The following is a 13,425-nucleotide window of genomic DNA, read 5'->3' as shown; positions in this document are numbered from 1 at the left end:
TTTAAAAAAATTAACTTACATAAATGTATTAACATAACCAAATTTACTACTAATCCATTTATTAAATTAACTAACTAGATTCTAAAACATAAAAAAATACATTTCCTAAAACAAAGCTATCTAAAAACTTAAACTAACTTTAATTTTAAACTAATCTTAAATTAAAATAAACTAAACTAAGTTATAACAAAACATTGATTAATCACTTAATTAACAAAACTAATCCTAACAAACTAATGTTAATAACATACTAATCTAAAGTTGAGTAAAACTAAACTAACCCTATACTAACACCTAACTCTATTCTAACTCTAAACTAACAACTAAGACTAACCTAAAACTTAACTAAAAACAACTTACTAAACTATCCTAAGCCTAGCACTAACTTCCACCCAAACCACATCACATCAATCCCCAATTCCCAAGCGCAGATCCCTAACACTGATGCCTGCCAAGCACTTACCAAGGAGGCTTGGCTCTCTACCCCAAACCCACTAGTACTGATCATGCTCAAGTGTGATGAAGCGTCCAAGGTAAACAAGGAAAGCAAATGATAGAAGGCATTAAAACAATTAACCTCCCTTACAAAGTATTCACAATAAATGCCAAACCTAAGGATTTGCTGAGCTGCGAATTCCTATGTCCTTGGGCACCTCCCAAAACTCTTTACATGGACCAATGTTTATGTTATGTGAAGCCTTGCATAGGTCTGACTAAGGTACGAGAGGGCAACATAAATATCAGGCAAAAGGAAGATGGAGAAAAGCAACGAAAACTTTTTAAAACATTACTCACTTTCCATCAAAACAAGTTGGTCTTTCTCACTGCGCCCAAAATTGAAAAGAGAGGGGTGGATGTGATGTCATGAGGTGGCCAAAAGTCTTGGCATTAAATTCAACCTCTTAAGTTTTAAACATAATGTATTCCTTTACAAACTGGCGCATGTGATACGTAGGTTTAAATGAATAAAGAAAGGTTGGTGAGAATGGATATTTAGGATAGTAAGTTAGATAATTATTAATTTATATATTTTCATGTTATTATAAGTATATTAATTTTTATATCTAACTTTTAAATTTTGGAATATCTTTAGGAATATTCTCTGTCTCAAGGGGAGAATTTAAATTGCTCCCCATACAAAAACTAGAGAGTTTTTGCTCTCTTGGCACATTCTTTTTTTTTTCTCTATTTTTTTTTAAAGTCTATATTTTTCAGTTGATTTAATAACCAAGGGGGGGGGGGGGGGGGGGGGGGGGGATTTTTTTTTTATAAAGTAAATCTAATAGGACCACTTGCAATTTAATAAACCAATAGATTTAATTATCCATTTGAGCCACAATGAAAGAATTGATTTAATTTCAATAATCACAAAACTAAATTTTTCATTCAAAATATGATTTTCTTGTTTTCAACATATAAAGAAACATGAAGTTTTTGCCTAATTGAATCAACAACATTTCCATCCTATTTTTGATGTGCATTCATCTAATTGAAGATTTCTCGATTAAATCTCATGATAAACAAACATACTCAATCTCCATTTTTATTTGCAAACCTGATTCAAAGGCTCAGCCGAGAAAGAATCAGGAAGAAAACCTGGCTTCGTTGCCATTACAACAAAGTTTGAAATACACTTTACATATGATTTCAATCCTGAATTACAATAATTTAATTGAATTTTCTTCATGACCCTCATCAAGGGATTCATAACAATTTCTACATCATATTTCTAGAACCATGGAGGGAACAGAATCTGATTGGGTGACAACCAAGCATAACCAAGAGACAATAAAACATGCATATTCATACATGGTTTTCACAATATGATTCACAATGAATCAACACTAGGGAAAGGTGGATTCTTCCAACCAGGAGAAGTCAAGCACAACACCAAACAGATGCCCAATCGGGGCTATAAAACCAAGAACTTTCGTTCTTCCATTTCAACATACCAAAATCATACAAGGTTTGTGCTGACAGGTAGGGGCCCATAACACCCTACCCTTTCTCCCTCTTCTCATCCTAAGAAGAGACTCTACACTGGTTGGAGTCTGACTAAACAAACCTTTCCCAAAATTGGTCACTTCTTCCCTCTCCAAGGGTGAGTAATACCAAAACACCCATGCAAGAAAAATCTCAAAATTGCAAACATAAACAAGAAAGGAAATCATCCAAAAATAACATGGTTTTCAAAGCTTCCCAACATACCCACAAACATACAAACATTGAAACAACAACAAGGTAGCATAAACATGAAACAAACATGGAAACTGAACAAGGAAGATGAGAATTTCCTACCTTCACAAGAGGTAATGGTAATGAACAAGTTTGAGTAGAGTTTCCCTTTCCTTGCTTCAATCTTCAAACTCCTCTCTAAATTTAGAGATTGGGTGACAACTTCAACTAGACCAAGAAGGGCCTCTAAATAAGCCTTAAACTCAACCACCCAAAAGGATCAATAACTTCTCCCACCCACTTACAATTCTAGAAACTCCTAACTCAACCCACACCATGGTTAAACACTAAATGGAGGTGAGCTGAGGCAACTCATGATAGCCATGGTCAATTTTCGCACAAAGGCAAAATGAGAATTTTTGAGTGGCCTCAAAAGTCAAAAAAAAGGGGCTTAGGGGTTGGAAAAGACCCCTAACCCATACCCATACCCTTTGGGTATAATAATTTCATGTTTTAAGCCTTAGGAAAAAAGTTTAGAGTCAAACAAAATCTAGGAAAAAAAATAGGACCATCTAACAACTCTAACAATGCAGATTAAGCACTAATCCAGATTAAGGGTGGCTAACCTCGATTAAGAACCAAATAGAAAACTAACACTAACTTAAACCAACTTGGGTCCAAAGGTTACACAACTAACCCTAATCAGCATACTGAAGAACATAACCAATTTATGAGTGTCAAGCGACACTAATAGAACATAGTTACGAACATTAACATTCACTAAACACAAAGAGATACATACATACATCTCACAATAGAATACTTGAATTACGAACAGCAAGGTTTCCAAAATTAACACATAGAGATCAGTTCTGTTCCTCCGTCGATTTCCTCGGCTAAAATATCTGCACACTCATTGCACACATCAGTCGTCCCATAAAATCACATGTACATATGTATATATACGTATCAGGAATCACATAAATTAAAACGTACATCAATAAGGGTTTCTTCATCCTACTTAATTCTTAATCATAAAGATTCCAAAAATCAATGTATTAATCCTACATTTTACTCACTTCCTCAACATACATATACCTAACACCTTAAATGACGAACATCAAATATCTAGAAGTAACATCACACAGCATGAAGTAATATAATATGTTCAAGTATCTGGTAATGTCTCAACATCTCGATTCATGAGTATCAAAATGATAGAGTAACAACTAAGGCTATGAAGGGTCGAGGTGAGGCCTCACACAATTCAATTCAGTTAGTAGAATACATGATTAGTAATTATGGTCATTCCTTAGGGAAATGCAATTGGACCATTGAATTTTGCAGTATCTCATGATTTACCAAAAGGTTTCAAAAAAAAAATTCCAAGATTCAATGGTGATGGCTCAATATCTGCAGAGCAACATTTGAATGCTTTTCATAAAGCATGTAGTGTGGTGAATCCTTAGTATGAAGATGTTCCTGTTAGATTGTTTGTAGATAGCCTTGTCATTGATGCTGTAGAATGGTTTCAAGATTTACCTACAGGATGCATTACCGAATGGCTTGATATGAAACAAAAATTTGAAGAAAGATATAAGACCTTTGAAGATGCTCAATTCTTACTATTACAATTGGCTCAAATGAAGAAGGAACCATCCATCTCCATGAGAGATTTCAATGCTAGATTCAATAAACTAATCAAAAGAATACCTGCTGCCAGTGCACCCACAGCAAATAATCTGAAGACATTTTACATTAGTTCCATGCCTCCAAAACTTAGTTACCAATTAAGAAGAGCTAATGTAATGGATTTGCAAGTTGCTCAAATACTGGCTGAAGAAATGGAAGATGACATGTTAGCCTCCAGGAGATGGAAGAAGGAATTTCATGCTGGACCCATAAGAAATACAACCAGTACTCCAATCAGTATAAATATATGTTGCTGAGATTATCTAGCAAAATAAATGCATTGAAAAGATAGATTACTACATCAGCCCATTCATTTTATCAGCCTCATCAAGAAGGATTAAAACACCAAGGTGGAAATCAGAGATTGGCTATTGAGGCCCCTTCCAAAAAATATAATTCTCATGCCTTTCATCTCAAACAAGAAGGAAAAGAACAAAACTTCGAATATCCAAAAAATGAAGACTATCATACTCCTCATGGCGACTCTGAAAACTTTTATTGTGAGTATGAGACAGATTCAGAAGATGGCGATAATTGTTTTGATACTTTGAAGGAATCTCAGCTAGCTAAAGATCAATTACCTTCTTACCATATGGATGAAAGTAATGATGAATTACCTTGAATGATTCACCAACAAAAAGAACGTTTCTAGCCTATGGAGATTCTTGAAGATCATGAACAAAAGGTAAGCAAAATTGAAAAAGAAAATGTGGCTATGTTTGCTTTTCCTTGTGTTCTTGAGAGTTGTGAAATGCATGAAAAGAATGTGAGTGAAGTTTCAAAATATTTTCCTGAAGATTATCCCAAGGCTGGAAATGAAATTTTTAATGTTATTGAAGAGCATAATAGTCTAGATTCTTCTTTCACTATGGCTGGGTTTTCTTGTTTGTTGTTCCATTTAGTTCATATTTGCATTTTGGATAGAAAGAATAGTTGTGCATGAAACTGTAATTGCATATTGAATTCCATTTCATGTCTGTGGTTGCAATAAAGTAATTCTATTTACCCATCATGTACAACTCTTCTCCTATTCATTCTGTTAGTTAGATTCATTCGGATAGAAAGTACAATTATATATGAAACTGTGATTTCTGCTTGGATTCCATTTCATGATTAGAGGTTGTAGCATAAGCAATTCCATTTGCTATTCATGTATAATTTTGCTCCTGTTCTCATTAGTAGAATATGCATTCTTAGAATAGATAGGTTTAGTTAGAAGATAGTCTTTCTGATGATCTATAATCAGCATTCTATTGAGCATTGTAGATTATCTTCACTTTATCCTTGCCTTAATTGTTTGTGTCTACAAGCAATTTGGTTAAAACAATAAGAGATAATCTGATGATCAGTAAGAAAAACATATTCATTGAAGATTAAACATAATCAAGGAGCTATACCTATCAATTCAGAGGGCAGTAATAGAAGACTTACACTGACCCAATTGTTGGTGACATCCTTTTGTTCTCTCACCTTGGGTGCTAAAAGAGTTAGAGATTGCGAATCTAATGGGATGACAACTGTTAACCAACACTTACAAAAATGAGTTGATACTAGCTCAATTACATGTTAGCCTCCAAAATAAAACATGACTCCCAAATAAATTAAAGGTAATAAAAAAAAGGGAAATATGTTGAAAGAGAATTAAATACCTAATTTTCAATCATTTCACAAGAACAAATCTCAAACAAGATTGAGCTTATATTAAATGACTAGCTTTTTAGGATTCTTAGGTAATGAGATAAGGGGGTTAAATTAGTACAGATAGGTTATGCACAATTCTAAACATCGATCTACACAATTATAACACCAACTTCTAAACCATAAAGCATATAATTGATATGATAAAATAATATAATATAATATAAACTATCCACAAACCATCACACATAATATGTATGTATGTATGTATGTATATGTGTATATATATATATATATATACATATATACATATATATGTATATATATATACATACATATGTATATATGTATATGTATAGATATATATGTATATACATATACATATATGTATATGTATATACATATATACGTTATATATATGTATATGTGTATGTATATGTATATATGTATGTATATATGTATGTATATATATATGTGTGTGTGTATATATATATATATGTATATATATATATGTATATATATATATATATATGTATATATATATATATGTATATATGTATATATATATATGTATATATATATATGTATTGTAGAAACCCTTGTTAGAGGGTAAAAACTATGATGGGGATGAAACCCACAAGCCCACTACTACAGTAAATGAGTTTGCTCTATTAGGAGCTATAATAACCCTTTGTGAGGGTTAACTCTATTAGGAGTGATTTGCACCTTTTTATAAGTACAAAAAGATATTTGAATATCTACCTTGCAAAAGGATTTCAAAACCTTTTCTAAGAGTTCACTCAATTAAGGGATTTACAAATAAGAACGTGTTAAAGATCACCTAATTCAGGGATTTTCCAAATACAACTATTAGGGAACAAAAAAATCATTGGTCTAGATTTGGATCTTGTTTCCTATAGATCCAATCTTCTCTCTTCACTTCTAGAACTATTCTTTTCTCTACTCTTCTCAATAATTTGATTGCAATCACACATATCTATTTCCATGACATCCCTTCTTAAGAATAGCTCTATTAGAGACATATTTTTTACCACTTAATCCCTCCCATTCATTCAAAATTAAAATTTTCCATTATAAAAACCATAAGAAATTTGCATACCTTGGTATCATAATACATTTTAACATGACTAGGTTAGCCTACTGATGTAGGATTATCCTGAGTGTAAGGGAAATCTTTCATCACCCAACAATATTTATGTTTCTCATTTTTAAGTTTTTAATAAGGGTTATTCTTATACATAGTTTCTATTTGAGAGAACTTGCTAGTTTTAATTTGGTATTATGTGCTCAAATTGTTCTAATCTCATATATGAAGGTTCATCTTTGTAATATCAACATGTTGGATGAGTTTTATTGTCATATCATATGTATTGGTGTAGTCATTACAAATTTTTGTATGAATTTTGGCTATCCAAACTTCAAGTCCAGAAATGAAGGCCTAAATAGTTCTAGAATGAGAAAAACCCTCGGCCAATGGAAGCTTGCATGGTTAGCTTTATAGATCACTAGCCGAGACTTCCAAAATGGGGTTATAATAGCCCATCAGATCAATGATTTTCTAGTTATGGTCTCCAGAAGTGGGCCGATATGAAAATGTAATTTGTGAATTGTCTTGAGTCAATCATATGTAATTAAGTGTAATGAAATAATATAATATGAGCTTCAAGGGTTAGGGTTTAGAACCTTGCCAAGTGGTTAAAAGTGCTTATATAAGGAAGACTCATAGGTTGTCTAGGGTAGTTTTGGGTGATAGTTGCATCTCTATCTTAGAGATTATTGTAAGGAAGACACTCATGTGGGTTTGCATATTTTAATTATGTAATTATGCATTTGGAAATAATAAGAAACCCATATTTTTTTCCCTCTATTTGTGTTGCTCTATGTTTTTGTCGTTTGTTGTGGTATTAAGGGGATCACCCTCCATCACCTACAATAAGATCCTCCTATAATATTTCCAAGGTAGTCAAACATGTTTTGACTCCTCCAATAAACCACCTTGAATATGCCTTATACTTCTTCCAATAATCCTAAATATGCAAACTCATCATACCATGACCTTCAATCTTCATCATCACAACACCAAATGAGATTGCACGCTCTATACCACTCATCAATATGGAATCTTCTAACTATCTTTCAGAAATCAAGCATTGTTATTTATCTTGAAAACTTTGACTATCCAAACTCTCTTTCCAATCAACTAATTATGTTTTGGTCATGATAATGTTGAACCATTTTTTGTATTCATCCACCTTTGGACCTGAAGCTGAATACCACCATTCATTGCTTCAAAATTGCAACCGTATAAGAATATTAAGGGCCATTTACACACACTAAGGATGAACACTCAAAATTTATGACATGCACTACTAAGGTATTTGATCCTATCTTATCACTATGCTTACACACCCCAATTTTAGTGTAGACCCAGAGAATTGCATTCACTTTTGGTAGTCTTTCGTACATAAGTAGCCTACAAAGTCCCTTATGCAATTCATTGAGCTAGTTAGTGTGGTGGATCCAGATCAAGTACTGGTTGAGATATTAATTTTGAAGGGAATCTCAATTTGCAATAAAGGAATGATAGTAGCATGATCATATTTAGCATGTACTTTATTAGGAAACATAATCATGATTCCCCATTGAGTTGTAGGTCAATGGGCCTACAATTTAGCTAGGGGTTCAGTTAGAGAAAAAATATAGCTCCTATAAATTCTATGGGGGAGAGCACCCATTCTAGAGAAACTTTATATAGTATAGTCACCTTGGTTTAAACTAGAAGGGGTGGTAGGCTAGCACCCTTCAAATAGTAGGGTGTTATATGTTTGGCTACCCATCCCACCTACAATTGAGTACTAGATAAAAAAAAGAATTTCTAATTAATATATAATTATTATTGGCAGGTGGATAGTGTTAGAAAGTGAAGTACACCAAGATAACTGAGAGGGGTTTGAATTAGTTATGCAATTAAAAAAACTCTTAATATCTTTATTAATTCCAAAACACGTAAATAGTAGATGCAACAACCAAAAAAAGATGACCATACACAATAACACCAAAGCTATTAACTAGGGAAATACTTTATAAGAGGGAAAACCCTAGTGGGGATGGTACCCACGAGATGATGTACTAATATAAAAATTCGTTGGGAAAGGATGTACACTCCTAGGAGTCAATGAAATACATTTAGCACATATCAGTCCCTATTATGAGACTTTGAATCCCCGTTAGGAGATTGTAACCCTATTAGGAGTTGTGCCAACCTTGTTAAGAGTTGACAGGAAGACAAATGAACCCATTTTCCAGACAACTTTAGTACTACCTTGACTAAATAATAAAATTGTACATTAACGTTGTCCACCAAAAACTTCTTTGCCAAATAAAGTTCCTTGTAAGCTACCATGCCTCAACTGCGCCAACCACTTCTCCAATCCAAAAGATATTCACATGTAAGTTCACACAATACAATAACATAGCTATGACCACATATCACACTTTACATCCAAAGATGAAGAAGGAGAATGTTTCCTCTTGACAAGACTACATGAAGCTATATCTTTTTGGTATTGGGGACAATGTTATATATTGATTGGAGAATAGATATGTCACACTTGTTGGTCCCCTGGCTATGGAACAAATGAATGAAAAGAGGAATCATTATAGTTTGATATTGAATCTTCTCTCAATGATGTTGAATTTGATGATTTCAATAACTATGCCAATGCTAAGAAAATGTGGGATAAATTGAAGCTTGTTTATGGAGGAGATGACAATGTAAGAAGAGCCAAAGATGAAATCTTGAGAGGTAAGTATGATGATATGAGAATGAAATAAGGTGAAAATGTTGGAAAATATGTAAACCAAATAAAATATGTTGTGAGTTCAATCAGAGCTACTGGAGGTGCTATTACTGATTTTGAAATTGTAAGTAAAGTTTTTAGAACTCTTTTTCATGTTTATACTATCAAAGTTTTTCTATTCAAGAAGTTAGAACTATTCCTAGGAATGATCTGACACTTGATGGTCTAGTTGGTTGGTTGACTACATTTGAGTTGAGAAATAATGACAACATTATCATTGCAATGGAAAAATATTTTAAGTCTTCATTAGTCATCAACAGTAAAAATAAATAGAAGAAAATCAAAGAAGAAGTGAGTCTTAAACTAAAGATAATGTGGATGGGATTGAAGCATTTCTTGCAAGAAGCTTATTAAGAGGTAAAGGTAAACTACCCTTGATCTATTTTAAATGTAATTAGGTTGGTCACTTTACTGCTAAATATTCTAATAGAGGTAAATCTAATAGAAATGATAGAGGTGAAGAGAAATATTTCAAGTATAGGAAGAACAAGGATTACAAAGACAAAGGCAAGAAGACATGTTACATTGATGAAGAAGAGCATACCAAGTCTAGTTCTGATGATGACAAATAAGTAGTTGAAATGGACTATGTTAGAGTCAAATGGTGAAAGGTGTGAGAATAAAAATTCTCTTATTTCACATGTTACTAAGAATTACTTATGGATAATTGATAGTGGTTGTTCACATCATATGGCTGGAGATCTAAGTAAGTTTGATAAATTTGAAGAAATTGATGATGGTGGAATTGTTAAGTTTGGTAGTGATGTTCCATACTCAGTGAAAGCCAAAGGATCACTAATGTTGAATGATAAGATCAGGTTTGATGATAAATATTTGGTTCAAGGACTGAAATATAATATTTTGAGTGTTTCTTAGTTCAATAACTTAGGTCACAAGCTAGAATTCAAGAAAAGGAAGGTCAAGCTTTTGATGGTGAAGCTGATATGATTGGAACAAGAATATAAACTAAAGATAACTTATTCTACCTTGATCCTACAGTTAAGACATGATTATTTTCTAGAGTTGAGGATGTGTGGTTATGGCATAAAATGGTGTTTCATATAAACTTTGAGAATATGAAGAAAATTAGTAGAAAGAAAAGAGTAAGAGGCCTACCAAATCTGCAAAAACTTGAAAATATTATGTGTAAAGAATGTCATCTGAGTAAGATGACAAAGTCTCATTTTTCTAGTAAGGAACACACTTCATTTGATATTCAAAAATTAGTGTATACTAATTTATGTGGTCCAATTGGAGTTGACAATTACTATGGTGATAGATACTTTATATTTTTTGTGGATGATTATTTAAGGATGATGGTTGTACTTTTCATAAAAGTGAAATTACATTCTCTTGATATGTTTAAGGGGTACAAAGAAAGAGTTGAAAAGGAAATTGCTAAATCTTTGAAATGCTTAAGATCTAATAGATGTGGTGAATTCATGTTTACTAATCACTAAGTTTTGTGTTGAGAATGGTATCAAAAGACAATTATCTTCCTCAAGGACACCACAACAGAATGGTATTGCTGAAAGAAGAATAGATCTATCATGGGTTGTGCAAGGACACTATTAATTGAGAATGATGTCTCTTAGATATTTTGGGGGGAAGTAATCACTACTGATGTTTATGCTCTCAACCAAGTTCAATTGAAGAAATGAATAGATAAGACATCCTATAAATTGTGGTATGGTGATACACCAAATGTAAGTTATTTCAAAATCATTGGAAGTAGGTAGGTATTACATTCACAAAGATTTTATGAATGGTAAAATTTATGCTAAAGATGGTGGAGGTATATTCCTAGGATATTCATCAAAGAGAAAAGCTTACAAATATTTGAAAAAATCTACTAACAAGATGATTGAAAGTTAAAATGTAAGATTTGATGAGTTTGCAAAGAGAAATGATTTGGAAATTAAGAAAGATCCTAAAGATTACAAAAAGTTTGTTTATGTCTATGAATAGGCACCTAATACTCCACCCAAGTTACAACATGGGCACTTTTGAGCATCATGAAGTTTCACCCAAGTCTAAAAAAATTATACCTAAGCACCAGACTGTACAACCCTTGCAAGAAATTTAACATCTACCGAGTGAAGAGAATGAAGAGAATAAAAGAGTTGAACCTGTATTGGCCAAATATGTGAGGAAGAACCATTTACCTAAAAAAATAATTGGAGATTGGAGCATTACAATACAAAAAAGAAGCAAACTAAGAGAAGATAAACATTTAATAGCTAATTTTGAGCCTAGATCAGTTAAAGATGCATTGGAGGATGAATGTTGGATTAATGCTATGAATAAGGAGATTGATCAAATTGAGAAGAACTGGTGCAAGGGCACCTAGGTAGGCTTGTGAAAGACCTAGGGATCCTAGGGTATTTTGGCTTGTAGTGGTGCTAGCCACACCAATAGGTGAATAATAGGCCTAGCCTAGTCCTAAGTTGAGGTTAGTTAAGTTGTAGAAATCTCAAAAGGTCTTATTTGCTCCTAGCTGCTTAATTAGGCTATAGAGCATTTTTGTGTTTTGAAGTTTAGAATGGTCAAACAAGTGTTTAAAGGTCCTTATTACATTTTTTATAACCATTTAAGGCTTTTGGAAAGGTTTCACAATATTTGGAGCAAGTTTGAGAGTCAAAATCCAAAAGATGTAAAAGTTGCTCAAAAATGACAACATTGAAAACTTTTTGTTGCAATCAAGAAATTTTTTATTTTGAGCTTAGTAACTATCTAAATTAGTTGGGATAGGAGTTGGGATGTGTTTAAAAGGCCATCCTTTACCTTTTGACAAGGTTGGAAGTTTGAGAAGATTCTGTATATATAGACTGAACAACAAGTTTATTATCACAATTTTATGCTTTTGAAGTTTTTGGCACTTTAATGGATTAGATTGAAAACTATTATTTCTCAAAGTGTTAAAAGATGTTGATGTGAGATTCTATACACTACTAGTTTTTGTTTTTGTGAAGTTTTATTTTATTGTACAAAGCATTTTGGTTTTTTTGTGCCTATTGTTCTAAATCTAGTCTTGGAGTAAGATGGGGTCATAACTCTCTCTCCTGTTGTGGGACCTATATGACCTCTTAGGATTTGGGAGATGAATCCTTGTACATAATTTATATAAAAGGAGGGCTCTTGGAAAGAAAAATAACTAATTTTATGGTGATTCCCTAGGTGAGCCAAAGATGTATGGTTATAGATCATAGTCAAGTGTAGAGGTGTTAGAGTGATTGAATATTTATGATATTTTAGTCAATGCTTGGAAAGTGTTAGTAGGATTTGCAATGAAGCTCCAACTCTAATGGGAGGAAATGGTAGAAGTGACAAGGTGGGAAAAACATGTTTTCTTTTAGACAACCTGTTGAACCTTTAAAACCCTTATTTTTAGGGATATTTTGTGGTCATACTGTATGGATAGGTTGAGAACCCTAGACCACCAAAATATTTAAGTTATTTGAAAAGGGTCTTTAAATTGATGGTTTTTTTTAATCCTTTGTTAAGGACTCTTGCAAGTTAATTGAGATTTTCTTCATTAGGAGGGCTAATTGCTTGTAGCTTTATTACAAGTATTTGAGTATATTCTTTATTTATTTTTGGAACTCAATTAGGGTTTCAATTTTGATTGTGATTATGGATCTCGAAGGAAATCCAAATGCCTTCCTAGATGAGATTTCATCCATTAGGGTTTCATTTGAGCATTTGGAGTTGATTTTAGTGTGGAAGAGTTAGTAACCTTACTAATTGGTGTGCACTAGTTGAATGGCCTAGGACCTCATGGTTAGGTTCCTAAGGAGATTAGGTTAATTAGAAACTCTATTAGGTCAAGTGTAAGACCTAAGGTGACTATAGAGGAAGCTAGGGTAGGAGCAAGGCTAGTTGTCATATCAAGGACAATACCTGGACACTTATATCGAGACCCACTGATAAGAATGTGATTGGAACAAAATAGATTTTCAAAAGCAAGTTGAATGAGAATGAAGAAGTCATAAGAAACATGGCTAGATTGGTTTGCAAAGGTTATGCACAAGAAGAGGGA

Source organism: Cupressus sempervirens, chromosome 6 (genome assembly GCF_028749045.1).
Source record: "Cupressus sempervirens isolate cs-2001-9-10 chromosome 6, ASM2874904v1, whole genome shotgun sequence".
Taxonomy (NCBI): Eukaryota; Viridiplantae; Streptophyta; class Pinopsida; order Cupressales; family Cupressaceae; genus Cupressus; species Cupressus sempervirens.
This window is presented reverse-complemented; position numbering follows the sequence as displayed.